At 41.5% G+C, this 24084-nt stretch overlaps 1 protein-coding gene and 1 long non-coding RNA gene across 4 annotated transcripts in view; one reads left to right on the plus strand and one right to left on the minus strand.

Moving 5' to 3' along the window:
• TTC29 (tetratricopeptide repeat domain 29) overlaps positions 1-24084 on the plus strand; it is a 358212-nt gene that overhangs the window by 98386 nt on the left and 235742 nt on the right. Inside the window, exon 1 of one of the 3 annotated variants that reach the window (XM_077300155.1) lies at positions 20218-20263. The exons of the other annotated variants lie outside the window; for them this stretch is intronic. The gene's annotated coding sequence lies outside the window, so the exon portion shown is untranslated. Of the gene's footprint in view, positions 1-20217; positions 20264-24084 lie in introns of those variants that run through there. 3 annotated transcript variants of the gene reach the window in all.
• Positions 6228-15491, minus strand: LOC143819063 (uncharacterized). The gene is made up of 3 exons (XR_013224746.1): positions 15343-15491; positions 11138-11301; positions 6228-7034 (listed from the first exon to the last, which is right to left on the minus strand). It is a non-coding gene; the product is annotated as an uncharacterized LOC143819063 (long non-coding RNA).

A 24084-nucleotide genomic window follows, 5' to 3' on the forward strand; every position in this document is an offset into this window, starting at 1 on the left:
ACAGCCTGAATGCTCATGCTGGACCCAGAATCTTGCTGGCAGAGTTTAAATATGCAAAGGGGCAAAGCACTGGCTTCTTAAATAATGAATTGTTTTATTGTAAGAGAACATGTTTGGAAAGAGAGGGAGAATCATAACTGTCTAATAGTTCTTTCTCATCTAAAGGCAAACAGGGAGAAAGTGTGCTCCAAGGAGCAGGAAGTCTCCAACTGAGCAAATCAGGACACCGGAGGAGATAATTTTCTCCAGTTGAATTGATCTCTGTTGCCTGTTGTAATCCCAAGATATCTCCAGATCACGACCCTGACAGTGCTGTTCACAGAGCAGTAATATTGGGGCTCTTTTAGCCCCACCTACCTCACAGGGTGTCTTGTTGTGGGTTGTAAACCGCTTTGACAGAAAAGTGGGGTATAAAACCCAACTCTTTTTCTATTCTAGGACACAGATATTGGAATAACTTTTGATCTAATAATGTTGTAATGCATGGGTCATCAACTCCCGGGCCAGGCCAGGCCGCGGCTCCGGCTCCGGCTCCGGCTCCCTCTCCCCACCCCACCCCCGCAGCGAGAAGCTCGCCAGGCCACGAGCAAATCAGGTGCCAAAGCGGCCGATTAGCTCGCGGCCTGGCAACCTTCTTGCTGCGGCGGGGGGGGGGGGGGAGAGGGAAGTGCGACCGCCAGCATGCCGGTGGCGCAAGAATGCATGCGGACGTGCGCCACCGCCATGCGCAAATGCACACATACGCTACTGCAATGTGCAAAACTGCCGTGCATGCGCATGTGCGCCACCTCCATGCACAAATACGCATTTGTGCGGGGGCCCGGGTCGCCCTCTCCCCCCACCCCTTAGCAACAGGCCATAACCTTAAAAAGGTTGTGGACCACTGTTGTAATGTTCATGTGCAGATCTGCCTGTCAGAGCTCAGCCAATGAAAGCTGACAGATGGTTGGAGGAGAGTTGACAAGTTGAGGGAAGACAGGACAGTTAGAGCAAAGAAGCTGTGTGTGAGAGAGAGGTTTGAGTCTGTGAGTGAAAGAGCATGAATCAGAAGCTGGCTGTAAAGAAGATACTTTGTGCCTTGGACTAGGGGATTGGAAGAATGATGAAAGCTAGAGATTACAAAATCAAGCGTTAAGAAATGCTGTTTGTGTGCTTGTAGCACTTGAATTTTGTTTAAAGTTTTAAATAATAGCCGACTCCCTTTTGTTCATTCCTGATCACAAGCAATACATATCAGTGTGCTTAGAAAATTAGGGGAGAAAAGAAATCCTTTTCTTAATTGAGAATGTGTTGTTTGCAAAAAGTTAATATTTCTTGATAAATATTTTAATCATTATTCTCCCCAAGCAAAACTAGGTCAGAGTCTATGATTATACAGAGTAACCAATTCCACAAGTTCTGCTCTGGACACTTTAGGCAGCCATCTTGTTGATAAGGGAAGCATGTTCTGCCTCCCTTCTCTCTGCAGGCTGATAAAAATATTAGCACTGCCCTCTGGAGGCTACTGAAGATATTTGTGCATGGGCCATATTGTTGGAAAGCTACTTCCCGTTTGCATCAGAACAACTAAGTTGTCTCCTTGTCAGTGCTACACATTCTTATAGAATTATTAGTTAATTAAGTTAAAGCATTTATATGCCAGCTCTTCAGAAGACCTGGTTCAGGCAGGTTAGAAAATAAAGTCATATGGGGGGGGGGGAGTTAAGATTAACAACCATCAAAAACCCAGAAGCAGAAAACAGCATAATTACCATACTATTAAGTCAATTTATATAGCAAACGGCTTTCAGATCTGATGGCTGAAACTTGGAGCCACGTGCAAGAATTTCCAAACAAATCTACAGGAGGGACTTAATGTTTAAAGTAGCTCTAAGTTCCAAAACAAAACCCTGAGCAAGGGAAAGTTGCTCACTATCAGGTTTGCTCACTATAATTTTTGAACCCTGTCTGGGGACAACTGTGTATTGTGACACAGACTAAATGCACAGTGCGCAAACCTGACCCCACAATGACCTATTGAACTCTGTTCCGTGGGAAAACATACTGAAGTTAAAACAATGTAAGAATGACATATGCTGCTGGAATTGTCATGCGATTGACAGAACTATTCTGTTTTCCTTTAATTGTTTCCAGAAGAAACTTGTCCTCCTGCTTCAATTTAATCACTTGCTGATTAAGTAGATCCTCATGGTCCTTTCCATGTTCTTATTTTGGCTGGCTGGCTGACAGTCAAATGTGAGTGCTGGCAAGCCATTAAAGATGACTTTGATTATAATTTAAAGTGTTCTGTTTAAAGGTAAGTAGCTTATTTTGAAGTAGAATGCAAGGATATCAGTTAATGATGTCTTCTCTAGCACTGAGTTTGAAATATCAGGCTACAAGAAAGCAACTGTATTTCAGGATCTTCTGGTAGCTACATCACAACAAAGGTAATGTGATGTAATAAATAGGTATTGATAGGGTGGTTTTTAACTTGTCACCAGATATTCATGGTGTTTTTATCTCCTTGCATCTTTTTCTTTTTGTTAGCTGCCTTAAGTCTGATGAGACAAGGTGGGGTAGAATATCATAACATGTAAAATGTTGTGTGTACTGACAATGTGTTGAACATTCCAAATCCTCCAATTGGACCTCCATGGGAGATACGCACCAAATTGAGAGAGGGCACTGTCCTGCCCAGGGCCAATTGGGAGTCTTCCTTACCATCCTCCTCTCCCTCCTTCCTGCCACTCCTGGTCATTTATCAGGGCATATCTCAGCAAGATGCAGAGGGTAAGTCAGGACAGTGGGTGGAGGGCTAGCCCCACATGTCCTCCCACCTGCCAGAGAGCAGGGGAAAGAGCACCATCCATGCTTGTCAGAGAAAAGGAGGAGGAGGTCTGGCCATGCTCAGCAGCACCATGGGGGTGGGCAGCTCTGGTGGCCCTGCTCACCAGCTGGGCTGCTCTGGTCCCAGCTCCACCTCCCACATACAGGACAGCTGGAGGAGGCCCAGCAATGTTTGGTGGTGCCATAGACTGAGGGCCAGCTCTCATGCCCTCCTTGTTGGCTGTGATGTTCTGATCCCCTCTTGCCTGAAAGACCTCTGCCTAGCACCTTGATGAACCAAAGAACTGAGCCCAGATGAAAAGCACCCAAGAAGGCCATAGTGCAGCCCTCTTGGCTAGCATCCATTGTCTTTTGGGGTACTACAGGCTTTACCTCTTGTTTTAAATAAATATGTGCTGAACCATGGCAACATCTGGAGTACAGCTGGTTCATTGACCATCTTGAGAACTTTAAAGGGAAGAAACACAGCTTTTTAATTTGTGACATGACAGCTTCCAATTCTAACTTATGTTTCAAACAGCAAAAATTTCTGGTTAAAAATGAATAGTTATTATTATTTATTATTACAGTTTTATACCACCCTCCCTTGCGGCACAAGCCAGTTTACAACATAGATGTGTGGTGCAATACTCAGAAAGTTACGAACTAAAGCTCAGTAACTTATGCCATAGAGAGGGAAGCATCAACGATCATGCCCAATTTCTGGCATAGTGTGCCACTGATAGCTGCACCCCATCCATGTAGGGCGATTACGCTTCCTTGCTGGGACCTTTTCTACCCAGCCACAGGACCTCCGTTTTTGAAGTGTTGAATTTCAGATGACTGTGCTTGAGCCATCCCATCACTGCTTCCAAATATCTGGCTAAGGATTCTGGGGGTGAATCAGGGTGGCCATCCATCATCTCCGTACCAGCTAACATGAGAGGACACATAGATATATTGAATAGAATTGGGTCAATTATGGTCAGTTTCGACCCCAAGTGAGAATGATCCAAATTCTAGTCAAGCAACCCACCCTGTTCTGTACACCCAAGATTCTCCCTCACATAAAGTGGATTTTTCAAGATGGTTCTCTCAGTTTTGATGCTGACTTGGCCAGGGGAGGGGGGGAACCTATAGCTACTATGACTGTGAGCAGTGTTGTGAGGGAACCAATTGAACTTTTTATTTATTTAATAAGTGTGTTCACTTAAAGAACAGGATGGCTTAGTTATATTTGGTAGAATGAGAGAATGGTTAGTGCATGGAGGTGGCTCTGAAGTAGGAGAGGGATCCTTTACTCTAAATGAAACACATATGAGTCTACAAATAGTGGCGGGATAGAAATCGGATATATGAATGAATGAATGAATGAATGAATGAATGAATGAATGAATGAATGAAACATAAATCAAGTTTATTTAGAAATAAAACAGTCTAGCAGTTTCAGCATCATTTTGCATCAGTAGAATTCTTTCTCTAAAGTTCCTTAGGCAGACCTTTGCCACAAAGGCTTCCTTTTCCTTGCTTGCCATTTAGGCTAACTTCCACCCCGAACACAAATTTCTCTCACAGCACCTCACTCAATCTTGTCATCCACTCTGCTGTCATGTACAAAGGGACTCTACCGACCTCAGTCAACCCTGCCCTCTAAGGCACACCTACCCCCCAGTCATAACTTCACCCATCCAGCCCCCTTCTTTATGACTCTAGAACTACAGGAAAGCATATATAAAGCCCCTCATAAAATCACAGAGATAAAACACACACAAAATGTTTACACAGTGAAACATCACAAAAGCCACTAACAGTATAGGCTCTGAATTGCTTTTCATTTTCATATCTAATTTTTTGGATGTTGTACATTCTGTTCCTGTGACTGCACTTTCTCCAAAATATTCTTTATAGCCTTTCTTCATTCACTGATTCTCTTCAACTGCTTTTCAACAGGGCTCTTAATTGAATTCTTTTCTTACGCCAACAGGAAAACTTCTCTGAGTTTAAATACATTCCTTAGGCATAAATGTCAGAAGAAACATCAACCGCGAGTATTCGTGCAAGTACTTTTCATTCGTGCAAGGCTGGCCCTGTATGCATAAATGAAGGAACCTCTTGGGAAAGTATTATTTTGGGACACCCAATTAAATGGTGCATACAATGACCCCATGGTACTTTGTAATGTCTTCAAAGATATTGTGACGCAACTTTCAGAACATGCCATGCATTGCAGCCCTTGAATGTGGTTACGCAAGTCTTGTATTTCTAAGCAATGTGGTATTGTGTGTAAATAACAATTAGCAAAAACATTTGTGGGTTTTATTTTGTTTTTTCATTTGAACAGTATTGGCAAAAGAGGTTTGCTGTTAGATTGGCATGTCATATTTATGTAAGGATTTATGGTTCTCTGAGGGCTTAGAAAATCTTGTCAGATCTCAAAAGTAAATCTTGACCAGCCTTGGTTGGTATCTGGAGGGGAGACCACCAAGGAATTCCAGTGTCACAACACAGAGTTAGTCAATGGCAAACCACCTCTGAACATCTCTTGACTTGAAAATCCTGCAGAGTTTCTATAAGTTGGCAATAACTTGATGGCAAAAAAGCAAACAGTTGAAAGACCATCAACACTGGAAGCAGAGTTCCATGAGACTCAAGTTGTAGAAGAAGCTACAGTTCACCTCGTAAGAGGCACTACATTTTCAGTATAAAAGAGGTGCACAAAGATTGATGCATGCCATTCTATTCTAGTTCTTGCCCACTTATGCCCCACTATCTTTTCTGAAAGGATTTGCTACACCTCTGTAAGGCTTTAACTGTAAAGAAAAAGGAAAGGCTGTCCTACACAGGCACTGTCGATAACCTCACTTTGTTATCTTGGATGTGGCTTAAAATAAACCTTTGCATGGCTTTAGAGCAGAGCATTGATGGAATTTGCAGCTTTGTGCCTTCTGTAAGCAAGGGCAACTCTGAATGGCAGACTGACCGAAAATGGAATGTACATGTTTATCCTCCAAGGAGCTCAGGATAGTGTATAAATTTCTCTTGTCTCCCAATCGAAGAATGATCCTTCCAACAAACATTCTGCCTCCTCATACACAGCCCCCACATAGCATGCAATTTTTATGTCTTTGTCAACAGTGACAAAAAGTAGTTTGTTAAACCGAACATTCTATTTGTGAGTGCTGCTGAATGTGAGTTATAAAGTACACTTGCTGAGAGGTCATGCTGTAGTCAGCAGGACTTACCTTTAAGCCATTTAGGGGCATTCACAAGACGCATGTTCATAATTATTTTAATTCCCTGCCTCTCTGCACTATTCCACAGGCCTGCTGCTTGACTCAAAATGCAATATTCCTTGGATGCTTAATCACCTCTATGGCCACATTGCAGCTTGTTTGAGATTTGGAAGCTGATCCTCCAAAACTTTTTTAAAAAGTTGTGCTCTTTATGAATATCAGAAATTGGACTGAAAATATTCTCACACTTGTCACTCCCACGTTCTCACACAGCTTTTCCTGTCACTCTTCCATCATATGTTAAATGGTCCGTATTGTCCAGCCTGTCAGACCAATAAGGTCTTCTTCTCAAGCTTTGTTCTCTGCAGAGGGAAGGTAAGTGGTAACCAGAAACAGGGCTTTTTTGGCAGTGGCTGTCTGATTACTCTCGCTGTCTTGTTTTTTTGGACTCGGTTTATTTTTAGCAACTTATTTTTATTGATCCATTTTAGTGCTTGTATTTTTTTCGCGTGATTTGTTTTTATTCACTTGTTTTATTGTTTTAGTTGTGAGCCACCTCCAGCAGGTCTACAGAATAACATTCCAAACTATAAATAACCAAGGATGTTGCTGGGGAAAGAAGCCACATGGGCTGTCCTTATATTCTGGCCTTGCTGTATTTGCCTGGTTGGCTTAGTCTTCACTGGGTCTAGACACTTTGCCATGGATGCTCTCCTCATCCTACTTCATCTGTTCACCCAGTGCACCCAACAGGAAAACATTGCAACATACAAAACACAACAACATTGTTTCCTTCGTTGTATTGATCCTGCTGGTGACAGAACTGCATGACTTGTGCCTTCAGGGTTCCACCCACATCCATTTTGCCTCCTGCTTGACTCTCAGAATGGAGCTCGTTTGCATTTATTTGGTGTTAACTGGATTTACTTGTTCTTATGTTGCAATATGATCCAGTTACTTCTGAGCTTGTACCATCAGAATGAATGTGGCTCACTGCACAGGTGCAAAGGCAGCTATTAGTATGGATGTATGTATTGATTTTATTGAGGCGGTGCTATAAGCCTTGTATTTTAACAGAAATAAATATTCATGCAATGTTATTAAAATTGTGTTTTACCTTACTTGGGCTTAAGTTCATTTCCTTTATTTTGACATTTTTAGGCTCTTGGAAAATGCAGCACAAACATGCTTATATATCTGGTATTTAATGGTGCATGAGCTGCCCTTTAACATTCATGATCCAAGCAAATAGTACATTCCAGAAATACCCCCACTATGCAGATAAAAAAGTACTGACAACTTACCTCATTTGGATTTGCAAGCAAATGATCAAAGTGATCGTATGATATGCTTAAAAGGTAAAGGTATCCCCTGTGCAAGCACTGGGTCATGTCTGACCCTTGAGGTGACGCCCTCCAGCGTTTTCATGGCAGACTCAATACGGGGTGGTTTGCCAGTGCCTTCCCCAGTCATTACCGTTCACCCCCCCGCAAGCTGGGTACTCATTTTACCGACCTCGGAAGGATGGAAGTCTGAGTCGACCTTGAGCCGGCTGCTGGGATCGAACTCCCAGCCTCATGGGCAGACAGCTTCAGACAACATTTCTGCTGCCTTACCTCCCTGCGCCACAAGAGGCTCTCTATGATATGCTTAACCTTACACAAAACAGGCATTGCAAACAAGGTAAATATGAATGCTGATCTGAACACCCTGGCATCTATTGCTCTTTCACTGAGAAACAGGCCATTGCAGTAGAACTTGAAAAGCATTAATACTGTCTAGGTGTAATCCTTGTAATTTCTTGTACCAGCAAAATACTGTTGTAAACATATCACATGTTTTTCTGTAGAATTAACATGTATGCACAGCCCCATCCATAGATTCTATTTTGTGGGACCGTGTGTAACCTATATATTCATATTAAATACAACCAGGTAAAAAAAAACTAAGGACTACTTTGAATAATATAGCTATCATATGACAGCATCCCCAAAGCCATTTTCACATGGTTTATGTAATAAATGAAATCTGCAAGAGATATTGTTCAGCAAATGCCTAAGAAACTCTCCACATCAGCATCAGTAACCCTCATAACCATAAGACTGGCACAGGCAGTTGCCTTGTCATTAGTTCAAACTATGTAGAAAATTACAGCTTTTCAGAGCTGCCACATGGAATGTCACCACACAGAAGTAATTTCCAGTAGCCTCCAAAAGGCGAAGAGTATAGTGCTTTAAGGATGCCTTTTAAAATGCTTCTTGGTTGCATACTATTCTAGATACAAGTTCAATAAAACATCAGTTATGTCTTTAGTCTCCTCCTTGGTGTAGTGGAGTATGGACTTCTAATCTGACGAGCTCCCCACATGCAGCCAGCTAGGTGCCTTTGGGCTCGCCAGAGTAACTGATAAATCTGTTCTGACTGAGCGTAATATCAGGGCTCTCTCAGCCTCACCTACCTCACAGGGTGTCTGTTGTGGGGAGAGGAAAGGAAAGGCGACCGTCAGCTGCTTTGACACTCCTTCGGGTAGAGAAAAGCAGCATATAAGAACCCACTCTTCTTCTTTTTCTTCTTATTCATTGGAGAAACAGAGACAATATATATATAGGCAAACCTGGTATTTGGGACACCTATCCATTCTCCACAGAGACCTGCAGAACAATGCCACCAATGGATCAATTAATGGTTCTCCTTAGTCAATTAATGGCTGTAGCCTTAAATTATATTTATAATTTACAAAAACGAATAAGGTATTGCCTGTATAAATTAAGCTCTAGAGAAACAGACAGATTAATCTTTGGCAGTTTTATCAAGCATGCACAGTGGTCTATTTTTCTTTAGGTCTACCAACACGCTCCATTTATGAGGCTGGACAGCTGAAGCATACTCATACACTTGTAGAATGTGGCAGCAGCCATGTCCCTGGGAGACATCAACTATATATTTGTTCTTAAACTTTTTAGAAGAAACTTTACTCTTAAAATCAGATTTTTCGTTGTATTTAAAGTGTCTCTGAACTCCTATTTTATCCTGGAGCTGTAGCCAAATTAGACATTACTTTTTATACATGTTCATTATGAGAACTTGTAGACATATTACAAGCTGTAAATCCTGGTGGCAAGTACTGTGTAAAAATCACAGATGGGTCCAGCATGGGGAGGGGGACTCCTGCCTTCCCTTCCACATTGTTTTTGGAAGCCTTCCAACAGTAGAAAATGCCCCCCCCAGCAGTCCCAAGTCATTTTGGCTAGCAAAAATCATGTAGGGGGAGAAAGATGTCCCTCCCCCCCCCCTTTACCATGATCCTGACTACAATCAGAAGTTGCTAACAGGATTTTCAGCTGCAGGATGGCCACAACTCCCCATGGTGAACTTGTGTAAAAAGTAACACCTATTGCGGCTCTAACACAACTATCCACCTGGAATTGTCTTAAAAATAAGGCACAATTAAAGAGATCCATAATTATCTAAACATTCTGAATGTTTTCCTCTGCCCTTGGTGGCCCTTTCTATTACTTCAGAGTAAAGCTGTACCTCTTTTTTCAGAAAGATGTGAAATAAGAAAGGCAATGGGCAACCCCCCCCCAAAAAAAACAGCCCTTCCCCCCACTTGTTTACTATTCTTAGTGGGAAGCTCTGTGTTATTACAGAGTGAGAAGCAGCAGGAATAAATGACAGTAGGCTAGCATCTGCTGAGCAGTATCAGATATTTAGGAAATGGCTGGGGAAGTGATAAAGCCCTTAGATACTTGCCTAATGAGACAGGTGGCAGGAAGTTATACCGGCCAAAGTTCTACTTACAGCTCGCGTGAAATTTCCAAAGTACGCTGAAAAGAAAGCACTCCATTTCAGCCCTATCCTGTGGTTTAGTCTACGAGTTGAAAGTATGTGGGAGAGGAGCCTTCACCTGTTTCAGGGAGGACAGCCCTCACTGACTTCATCTTGTATGCATGGCGCATCGCTACAGACTAACTTTATGACTTTTAATGACTCCGGAGCACCTCATCACTTGTGTGAAGAAATATGCTGGAGTTTGCCTTCACTCAGTTTGACAAGGTGATGGGAGTTATATCTTGCCCTCCCCTTTTCCACTCTTACATGAAAACACTTGTCAGTTCTATCAAATTTGGTAAGACAAGCACCCATGACACCTTGAGGAAAATGTAACGCGGCTGACACCCCAATGCGTACACGCACAGCGCATGCAGCAGCAACACTGCCTAAATTCAAGTGAGATATGCAAATGCCCACCCCATTTTGCCTTTCTCCATTTCCGTTATGCCTTCCCGTAGTGCTGCACATCAGATGATTAAAAAGCATCACAAACCCCCACCTAAGCCAGGACAGAAGTTTTTTCTCCACTATTGGCATTCAACTGAGAGTTGTTGCATGCTTAAGGAGCAAATTCTGCATTGTGTTGGTTGATTAGTGGGTTTTTTAAAAAATCAATCATCAATGGTTATTGCTTGGCTCAGAGAACTCACTTCCTTTCTTAGGTGTAGGAGTATGGCTTACATTCAATCAGTCACTATGATCCAATTAAACCGCCACCTCCACCCTTCCATATATACTAGTATTGTTTTATTCTTTGAGCACCGAGGGGCAAAAATATCCTTCACCTGATATAGGGGAACCAGGGCAGTATTATGAGCCTGGGGGAGATCCGGATCCATACAACTCATCGGGTAGCCTTGGGAAACAAAAGCCTATCCAAATTGCAAATACCTTCCCCTCAAAAACTGATAGTTACTCTAGAAGGGAGGGGGGAATTCTTTCCCTCAATATTGTCGTGTGTGTTCCAGAAACAAATTGTCATTTCCTCACAATGGATTTGCTGGTTTGAGGGAAATATTTGGAACCTTCTGTATTTTGAAATTCTTCTGTAAAGGTCCTGATGCAGAGGCTATGCAATTTTCTTCTTTGGATACTAGCTACTAATCAATCCCTTTAATAATTGTAGATACAGCTCAGCTCTTTAGACATATTTTTGTGAGCTATGTTGGCTACAGGCCACACAAATTTACAGACCAGGGTACTGTTATTCATAAGAGTGTGTTTCCTTTCCCCCACTCTTGATAAGAGACTATTCCGCTCACCTTACAGAGCCTTTTTGGTCAAGTGGTCATTTGCTTTCAAGGGAGAAGTGATTCCAGACATCACCGTGAATGCTTTTAAATAATCCTGTCAATGTGAACACCACCAGGTTTCTGCAAAGGTTGATGTTTTGAGTTCATTTCATGGGGTTATCAACTGGCATGACCTGTGAAAGCATGAAGGGAGAAAGAATAGGTAATTATGTTAATTTGTTTCTATTCTCCCACTTTAGAGACAGCAGAGCTTTTTCAATCTCTCATGCTAAGCAGGTAGATTTTTTGCATACTGTACAACCCACATCCTTCCGGTCTTTTGGCTAAAAATCCTAACAAGCTATAAAGAGTATTTAAAAGTTCTCCACCAATGTAACTACTTCTGTCCACTTCCCAGCAGTAAACTCTTGTCATTGCTTTTCCTTCTTGTTCTGCTAGAGAGACCACCATGTTCTTATTTATAAATGAGTAATGTGTTTCTGACAACTCCAGTCAATAGCAATCAGTTTCTACTTTGTGTGGGATCATGGAAGCACCCAAGATCCAAATTGTTCAGAAAGCTTTCTTGGAAACTAGCGCTACATTTCTCTATCCATTTAGCAATGTACTCTTTCCTCTTCATCTTTAGGGTAATTGCAATCAGACAAGCAATTTTCCACAACTTTTAGGTTGCATTGTTTTCATGAATACACACACAAAAGGTATGGAATAGCCCTTGTCAGTTGTTTTGTACTCCTGCCCCAAAATATTTAACATGTTTTTTTTCAGTCAGTAAATTAGTTGGGTGAAAGTACTTCACCGTTAGTATGCCTTAATTTTCTTGGCTGGATATATTATCCAAACAGAAGGATTTGGTGGCTAAATATTTGTGACATTTAGTAAAGATTAAATATACTCTATAAGGTCAACAGTTCACTTTTCCTCCTTTTTCTGTGAATCTGCCTAGTGTTTTTTCTCATGAACAACTTACTACTGATTTTTAAATGGATGCATGTGCTTGAATTTCAGTAGTCAAAATTTGTCTTAAAGGAAGGCAAGATAGAATATACTGCATGCTTGTTGGGCTGAGTCTGTGACAGGGTGACAGTGTTTCTGTGGAGCAATTCTTATTTCTACTCCTAGCTGTATGAAAAGCTGTTTTAGATGGGAAAGAAAAACTAACCCCATGGAAAAATAAAAATAAAACCTTAGACATTTCTTCTGTATTTTAAAAACTTTTTAAATTTTAACATCCCTAATAAAATCTTCCCCCAGTTGCAGCAGTAGTATAGTGGTTACATCAAAGGTATCTCTAGAGTAGTTCTCTTTCTATGGCTTGCACTAACTCACGTGTGATAAAACTTCCAAGATGGTGCCACTTAGCTCGTTAGTAATATCTATAATTATTCTTAGTAGAGTTTCCACATGCTGGCAGATTCTGGAAAGGGATGGACATGCCATTAATATCTAGGGACACCTTCACCAACTTTCCATACATGCTTTTTGTAGGATGGGGGATGGGCTACATAAGAGAAAATGAATTAAAGAGCAGGGTCAAAATGGTACACAGAAACTGACAGTTTTAACCTGAAGCTTGAAATACTTGGCCAACTCCATAATCCTTTTCATTTTGAATTAAATCAAGATTTTGTTGGTACTTTATTGTTTTTATATTATTGTTTCTATTTCTATATTCAGTTAGGTACTGCACTCTTGAAATATCTGTCATTTTGGCTGATGTTCCCCTGGAAACTTGGTGAGTTGACAGGTCATAGAAGGGGTTTAATGTTCCTCTGAACTGCTGGAACAGGGTAACAAGTCTGAATCTTCTTTGGGGTAGGAAAATGACTGAGCATGAACAACATGGCTTGCAGCCACCATTCTATGTTGGAACAAATTTTTGAGGAGGTCTCTTTGGAGGTCTTTTGCGGAGGCCTCTGTTGTGATTCTCCCAACGCCTGATGAATGGCAAAGTCATAGGAAATTCTGCTGAGAAGGGGGATAGGAATGTTGTAGACCTTCTACTTACATTGAAAACCATGACACACCTCCTATATGTGTAGAACTCTTCATCTATAAAAGACTCTAGCTTTGGATCAGAACTATGAGTCACATTTGAAGAATGTTAAATATGCTAAGTTACCTTTGAAATAGGGTATAGGTGTATTTCACCATGTGCTGATGTTCGACTAAATAAGACTTAGGCAACTTAACTCCTTTTAAAACTTATTTCTTTTATTTAATTTTTAAAATTTCCCATAAAAGGGGGATGACCAGATTTTCTTCTACCTCTGGAAAAAAATGCAAAACCAAACTGCGTGGTTTATGTGTTCCACCACAGATTGTTCCTTTTTTGTACTTGGATTAATGCCTTAGTAAATATACCTCAACATATCATGACTTTTCAAAGCAAGTAAAACACAAACAACTAGACAGCCACAGTGAATACTATAAATATAAATGTTATTCTAAACCAAGTAAATATAAAATGTTAAAGAAAACTGCTGGCCATATGAAGAAAGAAGTAGGCTTGCTTTCAATTAGTATTTTGCCTCTAGCGCGATGGCTTTGGTGAGAAGAGGCCCCTTTTTCCTGACATATTGTTTCAATGAGCACTGTGGAAAGGATTCTGTCATATTCTGAAAGAAACTAATCTCCGACCAAGAGGCTCTGGTTCACTCATAAAGAGACCTCTTTGACAGGACAATTTTTATAAAACAACAGCACCCTTTGCAGTTTAGTCCCTTTCAGGTTTTTATTCTCACAAAAAGCCCTAGAAAAGCTTGTTGGATCCTTTCCCTGTTGATTATCCCTTATGTTCCTAGTGTACTGAGTTCTGCTGCATTTTATTAGAAGGCTCATACCTTACAATGTGCATATTTAGCTACAGTTTATAATGCATTTTGCCCACTGAACATGATCTTCATCTTCGAAGAGGCCACTTTCCCCAGAGTGACCATTTTACTTTTACTTTATGAACCCTGAATAATGTTCCAGCCTTGACTTGCTGCTCCAGTCTTTCCATCACTCCCAAAGGCCCATTTGGATTGTTAGCGATAGCCAGACGTTTTAATTCTGTGCATGATTCGTTTTTAGCAGTTCTGTAAGCACTTTTTTGCTCACACCAGTCACAGAATCAGAAAATCTAGTCTAGTTTATTTGCAGAAACCTCGGATAGGCAGGTCTAAAATTCTTTGGTGTATTACAGCAGCCTTCCTCCTCCATCACTTAACATTAGTCAAACTGTTGGTTGAGGAATTGGGTATTGTTTTTTTTTAAAACCCCTATGTCCCTCCCCCACATTTCTTCCTAAGGAAAAGGAGCTGCAGGTCACTTTGAGCAGAAACAGTCAGTTTGCTCTGAGCAAGGGTAATCTTATTGATTCTGGGGCCCTGAACAAAAATCCAGGATAGGGTGCTGAATCACTAGCACCCCACAACATTACTGCCAGAACCAAGCAAGGAGTGGCCTTCACTTCATGAGAGCTGGCAGGATCAATCACTGCTCCTGGAAACCAGGTAAGTGAGCCCCAAACAGGGCATGCATAAGTGGAAACAAAAGCCTGCTCATCTCCCCCCCTTTGAGATATTGGGGCTCGGACCAGCCCCCCCCCCAGTACAGGACATGGGACAGCCACCAGGGAAGACAGGACCAAGACCAAATGTTCAAGATAGTGTATGCCTATAGTGCATATAAAAAATGTAAGGCATATTTGCACAGTGGGCTTCAGAGACATTTGGTTGAAGAAGTTATATATGGCAAGCATGGAGAGAGTCTTGCTGGAGGCAGGACTGAAAAAGAGAAGTGAAGACACTAGCAGCAGGCTAGGGCATTGAGAAGGTGAAGCCCCAGTCTGAACTTCCCCACCAAACCTGAGAAGCAGCTGTGTTATGAGTGCCCTATTTCTTCCTGGGATCGGCAGAGGAAACATCAGTTCTGTCCTGTCATTTCAGATATTTTGTTAAATGGTACAAATGAAAGGCTAGCTATGCCCTATCATCTTTTAACAATAAACAAAAAACACTCTTTGCAAAAAGAAAAACAAAACAAGGAAGAAAAAATGTTTCTGCCGAAAACGAACAGCATCTTACAGACTTCTAAATCTGGACCTGCTTTAACTTTTCATCTTTCCTTATACTACACACTTCACTTGTATCATGCTGTGATTTTTTTTAAAAAAGAAAAGTAACATCTCTGCTTTAAAATCCTCTGCAATTAAAATCCACATTTCTTACCCTTTCTAGTGACTCTGGAGATTCAATTACAAGTCTTCAGCGGGGGAGTGTTGGAATTTCGTCTCTTCTTGCGGGGACTCGGCACATATCCTTGATGATTTATTTTGATTTTCGGTTGATATTTTATCTTATGTAGTGATTAGTAATTATCGCAAATAGCCCAGGGCCAAATAAAAGAAAGTGTTTCCTTTTTAGGCAATGTTTAGAACAAGAAAAGAAGTAAACAGTACATGGCACAATTACATTGCTTCATTAGAATTGTGCAACACAGGCAGGGATACTAAGAACCACTAGGGGTTCTAGGCAAAGATTCCCTTGGGGTTTCCCCCTTCTTTTTTAGGAAGGACACGAACACAAAACTTGATTAAAACCAGGATACTGTTACCATTCTCAGTGGAATCTTGACTGCTAGCTCCTGGGGCTCTGGGGGTAGACAGGGCTGAGGAATTTGCAGTCATAGTCCTTCCTTCTAAATAACCCTGAGCTCTCTTTTTTTAGATTAATGTTTTCCTGATGTGATTCACTTTATTAGGGCCAAAAAGCTAGAACTCATAAAACAAAGAAAGGTATGGGGTTAGAGTGAGATTTACCATACTGTGCTTGCAGGATGTAGTAATATGCAGATATTGTCATACTGTCTTATTACAACAGCCCTGTTTATGTGACATAGTGATGTAGTATGTATGAAGAAGGGACGGGCCAGGATTGTGCTTACTGGTGTTATCTCAGGCCATTGTAAGCCTGACTTGCAGTAAACAGCTGGACCAAGCCACCACCATTATGGAGGAGTGAAAACACCACTTGGTGTTTGAAACTGAAAGATTGGAACGTACTTTTCCCCCTGGTACAAAGCATGTATTTGATACTAAGAACAAGGCAAATAGGATGAGGAAAAGGATCACTATCTGCTCTTTGCACTATCTGCCATGACTTTTTGTAAGCTTTCCTAGGGACTTCTAAAAAAAAAAAAAAAAAACCTTGAGTTTGTGCAAGCACTTCCAAAACGCTTGTAAAAAGCAATCAGCCTCACTCATGGTCCTAGCACCAGTCTCTCCATTCCCTTAAAGTTACCCGCTGGTACAACAGTAACAAAGTTGTCCTCTCCCTCTAGAGTGCCCAGGAAAGCACTGCAACTGTAGTATCCCTGCTGCAAGGCACCCATGGAGAGCACATGTCTCCAGCATCATAGCCCACCCATTGGATTCTGGAAGATTGAAAAATTGTACAAGAAAATGTACATGATGAAGTGAGCTTTTGCATAAACTTATGCCAAAATAAATCCTGAAATGCCACTAGATCCCTGTTTATTTTATCTGTCCAAGGGCTCCTCATGCCCACATTGTGGCTGTTAAAACACTGAAAAGAGACATGGGCACACAGAGCAAGAGGACAGAAACATTTGAACAGACAGATGGTGGAAGGAGGTTACTGGAAATGTTCAAACATGCGTTCCTAGATTTTCAATAAGGGAATCTTTTGTCTGTGCTTGAAATGAATGAAAAATTGGGATTGACCTTCAAGGCCATTCGCAGTCTGGGCCTGACATACCTGAGGGATCGTCTATCTCCTTATAGCTCTCCAAGGTTAATAAACTGGTGATCCATCATCCACGGGAAGTGTGCCTGACCTCGACATGGGCTGGGGCCTTTAGGTCTTGGCCTCTACCTGGGGGACTGAGCTCTCAGAAAAGCTGAGGGCCCTGCCAGAGCTGATACAGTTCTACAGGGCTTGCAAGATGGAGGTCTTCCACCAGGTGTTTGGTTGAGGTCAGGACAAAAAAGATCTTGGGGTCTCTCTCCTAGAGATATTTTAGATATCTGTATATCTTTGACCATCTTCCTCGAGTCATGGGGTAAAGTGGGAGGAGGTTTGCTGGAATGGGTACTGTATTTTTGGTGGGGTAAATTGTTGCTGCCACCTTTACTCTACTTATATTGTTTCACTGTAATTAATGTATTGGATTGTATTTTATGGCTTTTACTATAGTAAATTGCCATGAGCCAGCTAATCTGGAAGCAGAGGTAAACAAATCGAATCAATAAAATAAATAAATAAACAAACAAATAAACTGGCAACAATAAGCAAATCAAATAGATTCCTGGTGGAAGGCATCCCGGTTACACTAGATATTCTTCCTCCAGGCTGGTTCAGAGAATTGGAACCCATTGTTATTGATGTTTTGAATGTTTGGTGCTCCCCAAGGGGTGTAGGAACACAGAGGGTGGAGATTTTTATTGAATACTGTTTCAAGTGAAGGGATAAGGCTTGGGAAGGAGGAACAGTGAGTGGATTAAAGAAGCAGAACAGAATGTTTCATGTTTTACCAGTTCTGAAATCTTAATGCAGTTGAAGATGATCCAAAGTAGTGAGGTAAAGGGGTTCAGCTAAAAGGGGGTCTCTGGCCCAGCAATTTCAGTGGTGGAGGAACAATATTTGGGAATAAGATTTAGCCCAATTTCTCCGTTGCTTTAGTGGTATTTGTACCCTAGTTTTCCTTGGGGATTTCTTTGATACTTCTTTGGGTAGTAAAAAGTGGGGTAAAAGAACAGCTATTCTTCTCCTTCTTCTGATCTTTGGTAAAGTTAGCAAGAGAAGGAGCATAGAATGTTGGGATTTGGTCATAAAGGGGAAGAAACAGAGGAAGATCTATATCAAGTAAGACAGAGGGAAGACAGGACAATTTGGATGGCGGGGGGGGGGGGGCTGAATTACTAAGTGACAGACCTGATAAACAAACCCTGCAAGGTATCTGATGGCTCTGGCTTCACTCTTGATTAGGTTGCTAGGGAAGTCTACATTGTAAGGCAGATTCCTGGAAGGTTCATATATTATATTGGAAACTTTGATAATTAATCATAGCCTGAACTTCAATAAACAATCAGGAAACTAAAGAATAGAGCTGTTGACAGGGGGGTGTACAGGCCCCCAGGAACATGTCCACTTCCTTGTGAATTAGTATCTTGAATCCCTGCAGGCTGATTTTAATTTCTCACCTTTATTCTCAAAAACACAATGTCTCTACTGCAATCTCAGACTATATATGGTCTGAGAAGTCATAAAGAGAGCCTAAAAATATGTACACAAACCAGGGCTGTTTTGGGGATACACTCCAAAAGAATATCCCAATGAAAACACAGACCTAAATTTAAAAAGAATACATGGACAGGGGTAACTGTCCAGTTTGGTGAGTGGAGAGCCAGTTTGGTGTAGTGGTTAGGAGTGTGGACTTCTAATCTGGCATGCCGGGTTCGATTCTGCGCTCCCCCACATGCAGCCAGCTGGGTGACCTTGGGCTCGCCACGGCACTGATAAAACTGTTCTGACCGGGCAGTGATATCAGGGCTCTCTCAGCCTCACCCACCCCACATGGTGTCTGTTGTGGGGAGAGGAATGGGAAGGCGACTGTAAGCCGCTTTGAGCCTCCTTCAGGTAGGGAAAAGCGGCATATAAGAACCAACTCTTCTTCTTCTTCTTCTTCTTCTTCTTCTTCTTTAATAACTGACAGGGCTAATTATGTGCAAGGATATAGTAGCTGCATGCCCCCCCCCAGACATACCCCCATGACCTGAATGAATCTGACCTCCCTTAAAATTGTTGTTACTATCAAAGTTTTTCAGTTGAACCAGTTGTAATATTCTGTTAATCTTAAAACCACTGTTGAAATTGTTGCTGATGTTATGTTATGATTGTTACTTATATCTGTGATGTTCTATGTAACACCCCCAAAATGTTCCATGTAAACCGTCCTGAGCCATACGGGAGGATGGTATAAAAATCTAAGTAAATAAATAAATGAGTAAATAAATAAATAAATATAAAGTAAATACTTTTGAATTGTCGCCCTTTTAGGTCTCTTTGATGTGGACCAGAAAAACTGATATTAATGTCATTTTTCTCTGTGTAAGTTATGTAGAAAGATTATTTTATGAGGTGGCCAGTATTAATAACTGGCAGGACTAACTGGAAAGCAGGAGTACATTCGGTACTATGGGCAAGGATTTAGTAGCTGCATGTTCCCCCAGTGTTCCCATTTCAAAGATAAATCCCTATTCCTACACTGCTATTAAGGGATTTTTATGTTCTCTCATGAAGAATAAGAATTAGTATTTCAAAGCCTTTTTTGGTATAGAGATTTTTAATTGCTAGGTATATTGGTGGCAATGTCATAAATCTTTACTGGCACTAACAGTATAATCCTAAATAGATTCTGGCCTAAATCCATTAATGTCAGTAGGTTTAGACTGGAAGACCTTTGCATGGGATTGCACTGTAAACCATTGTATATTTTAAAGGCTAGTATTGAGTGCTGCCTCCTAAACTCTGACAAAAATATCATTAACTTTGTACAGACAAATTTCACTAAAGCTTCCTAACCGCGTAGTCTGTTTACTGAATGAGCCGCTGAGTGCAGATAAGAACTCCTAGCAAAAAAAGACCTAAAATAAATGATTCAGGTGTGTAGTCATGTTGGTCCTCACTGTATCTGAAAAAGTGCACATACACATGAAAGCTTAAACCTTGAATAAAACTTTATTGGTCTTAATGGTATCATTGGACTCAAACTTTGTTTTCCTGCTTCTGACCAACATGGCTTTCCACTTGAATCTTATTAACCACAGTTACGCTTTTCAACTATAGCTTTGCATGATGTACAAATGGGAAACGCTGGCTTGCTTCTTCTCACACTCCCTGAGATACAGAGGTGCCAGGAAGACCTGCTCAAACTGTTCTTGATAAGAGTCTCCCTTTCTGTGATTGCCTTATCTTCCACTTAAAAGGTCAAGAAAGCTGGCAGGTTCTCGCCTTACAACAATCCAACATGATTTACTGGTTTGACCATCCCAAGCAGGGGGTGGAAGGGCCAGTGGAGGAAGCAGATCATGTTCCCCCATCACCCATGAAAGGGATGACAGTCAGAGAAGTAAGTTGTTCTTTGAGTTTGCCTAGCCATCTCTGGAGTGCAAGGTGACATCCAGCAGCAGAACATGGAATAAGATTGCCAGTTGTATGATGAAACTTAGGGGAGGGGGAATGTTGGATGCTTTAATGTTTGGGTAACTTTTATGTATGTTCATGGTTGCATTTTTACTACCTGATGTTAGGAAAGGGTTAATCACAAAATCTGGGCTGTTTAATAGGTGTGAACCAGTGGCTGCTTTCAATACTAAGGCTCCTCAAGTTAACCCCCCCCCCAATGGGCGAGATTTGTGGCCGAAATTATGGGCAGTGTCGAACAAGGGGCTGTATTGTGCTTGGGAACTTTAAAGACACTTGCAGTAGGGAGCTTTGTTAAACTTTTAATCACTTCTGTGAAGGGACTTTAGCTGGAGAAGCCTCTGAGAAGCCTCGCTTGTTCGTTGCTGTCCCCGTCTAAGGAAAAAAAATGGCGATCGCTTCGTCGGAAGTTCAGCGGCGAGAGCGGGGGTGGGATTTTCTTTCTACCGCTACATTGAGAACGCACATGCCTTTCACTGATGTGTTGCAGCTTGTGTGCAGAAGTGTAGCAGTTTTCTCAGGGGGAATCCACTTTTCTGGATTTCCCGTAAAGCGCTACAACGAAGCGCTTTTTGCGGGAGTGTTGCAGGTTGTGTGTGACATCATGCGGAACCTTGAATTAGTAGCGTTTACCAAAAGTAAGACTTATGCTACATTTAAGTCATGCGGAATGGCCCTAAGAGATGGTAGTTCCCCTCACTCCTGCAGTGCCACCAGCTTTGCCCTTTAGCTGATATAATGGAGACTGGGATAGGACTTGGGTACCTGCAGATAGTCCTGACCTATATAGACCAGGCTTGCTCAGTCTCATCAGATCTCAGAGCTGGCCCTGTTAGTATTTGGATGGGAGACCACTAAGGACTACCTGCGTTGCTAAGTACAGGCAGGCAATGGCAAACCACTTCTGAATATCTCTTGCCTTGAAGTTACCTGCAGAAAATACCAAAAAGCAAATGAAGTGAGGCATTGCAATCAGGATTTGACAAGTCAAACTGAAGCGGGATGATTGTCCACAAGCCAAAACTTGATTTCACAAACTAACCATGGTTTGAATCAGACCAAGTCCATGTGAAATTGTGACTCCTCAAACCTTATAAAAAGCAACCATTTAGTCAATTCTGACTTAAATATGAAAAAGTTATATCATCATGACCCACCTCTAGCTGGGATGCTGGATGCTTTTAATTTATCTTAATTTGAATCTTCTCAGAAGATTCTCCATTTCTTTTTGTCCCTCAGCACCATGAATTTATTTCCAAATAGGGAATACGTAGCCAGTCAAGAAGCATCTGCAAAGCTCTTTCAAAACTTTAAATACAAGGCAGGGAGCAATCTTTCCTTTATGAGGCTAGACCTTTTTTGCAGTCAACTGGTCTCCCCCCCCCCTCCCGTAATCTGAAATCAGCAATGATCTGCTCATACTCTGTTTTATCTGACTTTAATGACCATCATGCTGTGGAAATAGCAGAAATGAACCCATCACAATCAAAATGAAAACAATATAACAAGTATTCAAAATTCTTGTTAATGGAATACTTTCCAGGACCTGCACTCCATAACACCAGTAGGTGAGTCGCATGGATTTTAGAAGTATCACTGAGAATTCCCTCAGTTGTATTGGTTTAGTGCTGTAGTACTCAATTTAGAAGATTTAAAAAATCCACAGCAGATTGAGTGGTGAAGGTGTGGGGGGGAATGGTGTCGTAGGATGTGCTATGGACATTTTAAGCAGCTCACCACAGTGATTCAGAAGCACAACAAAAGGGTAGCAAATGGGAGAGAGTAGTATCCCTTGAAACCGCTGATCCACAGTTTGCTAACCCGACACAAACAGGTTTGTATAAGCAGGTAAATAAATTCTGTTAGCAGCCAGTTACTAAAGCAGGTCTGTCTAAAATAACAGGGACAAAAATCCATTAGCAACCAGTTACTAAAACAGAATGCAAAGGCAGTTTGAAATTGGCCTGTTTCAGTGCATTCTGGCACTGAATCATGGTACAGTTTTATGCTATCAACTTATGAAAGAACATATTGGGGACATCCTTTATTTTTTCCAATGTATTTGTTTCTGTTTTCTACAATAAATCATTTAAAGCACTCAGCAGTCAGAAATGAGAGCATAGATCCATTTAGGATCCTGGAACAGTTGTTCATTCCAAAAAGACAATCTAAATTTTTATCTTCATGCTTGGAAATAACGATAAATTGTTCTCTTACTCAAAAGAGAAGTTAAAAGCTATACTTCTCAGCTAGCTTGCAATTTTTACCCATTGGTGCCAAGAGTCTACAGACATCTCTAGCAGAGTGCACATTTTTTGAAGCAGACAAAAATATTGCAAAGGACTGTGGGAGTGTTACTACTGTGGCTATAAAACAAGTTCAATATACAGTCCTGCCTTTTGTATAACTCAATACTGTTCCATCAGCTGTTAAAGCGTTTCTTCTGACTATTCAGATAGTTTATGGTTAAGACCAGCACTGCCAGATCACCAGTCCAGGCAAAAGCCTGGGAATCTTGTACAGATAATAATTTTCTCCACAAGACCACAATAGGGTCTTGCTTAATTTCTTGCTTAGGGTCATGCTTAATTTCTGTGTGAAAACCTCTTGAAGATTTTTCTCCCCGGAGCATTTCCTGCATAGAAATAAAAAAGATTATTTTTTTAAAGAAAATCAGCACAGAGACTGCAAATCCCAGATGGTTTTACAACACCAATGGCAAAAACTCTGGACTCATGTCAAGAAGTTACAGAAACACAGAGCTGAGTCTGGGGATTTTAACTGGAAGTCATTGGGACTTTTCTTTCCTCCCTCTTTGTGAGTCTGGATAGAATACCCTGCATTCATTTGAGTTACTGAGATTTCTTTCTGGTTTCAACATTAGCAGTCTGGGCAAGGCTAATTAACGGCTTTGGCTTTTTGTGCTGACAGAACACCCAATGTGTTAAATGGCAGCTCCAGGTCTTCTGATAGGCAGCCTGCTGGTACAAACAGCTAAATGTAGTCAGACATATCACGATGCTAGCAATGGGGAGTGTGGCGTTTCTGTGACAGGAGGTTAGAGCTGTGCACTGTGGAGCACTTCATTTATCACGCCCTTTTGCCCTGGGACTGCACTCTGAGTCCCTTGTGTTTAGCAGCCAAAAATCCATTCTTCTCAAAGCGCTTGTGGCCCCTGGAATTACTGACCTGATGGCTGTTGAATTTCACTGTGCCCTAATCACTAACACATGACAGACTGCAAAGAAAGAGGAAAAACAGGTACAGAGTCGCAGATATGATCCACAGGCTCTGTTCACATGTAGTTGGACAGCATATCTTTGCATCTCATTGTGACCTGTTATCTACTGACCTGTAGCATATGCAAACAAGACATGCTTCCTGGGAGATTCTGTGGATTAATAAAGTTTTTAAAGGCAACTGGGGAATGAATCATAGAGTCAGAAGGGACCTCCAGGATCATCTAGTCCACCTGCAGAATATAGGAAATTCCCAACTTACCTGCCTACCCTTAAGGCCCCAATTCCATGCCCAGATGATGCCCCCTCCCCCCAAAAAATCCAGAATCCCTGGCCAGTTTGGCCTGGAGGAAGTTTGCCTCCTGACCCCAAAGTGTTGATTGGCATGTCCCTGGGCATGCAAGAAAGGGCCACTCCCGAAGGAAAACCCACCACCTCCCAAGAAGGGCTTGTCTGCTTGCAAGGTAATGATGAAGATTCTGAAAAACGGCGCCCATTTCAATGAAAT

Source organism: Paroedura picta, chromosome 10 (assembly GCF_049243985.1).
Source record: "Paroedura picta isolate Pp20150507F chromosome 10, Ppicta_v3.0, whole genome shotgun sequence".
In the NCBI taxonomy this organism is placed as follows: domain Eukaryota; kingdom Metazoa; phylum Chordata; class Lepidosauria; order Squamata; family Gekkonidae; genus Paroedura; species Paroedura picta.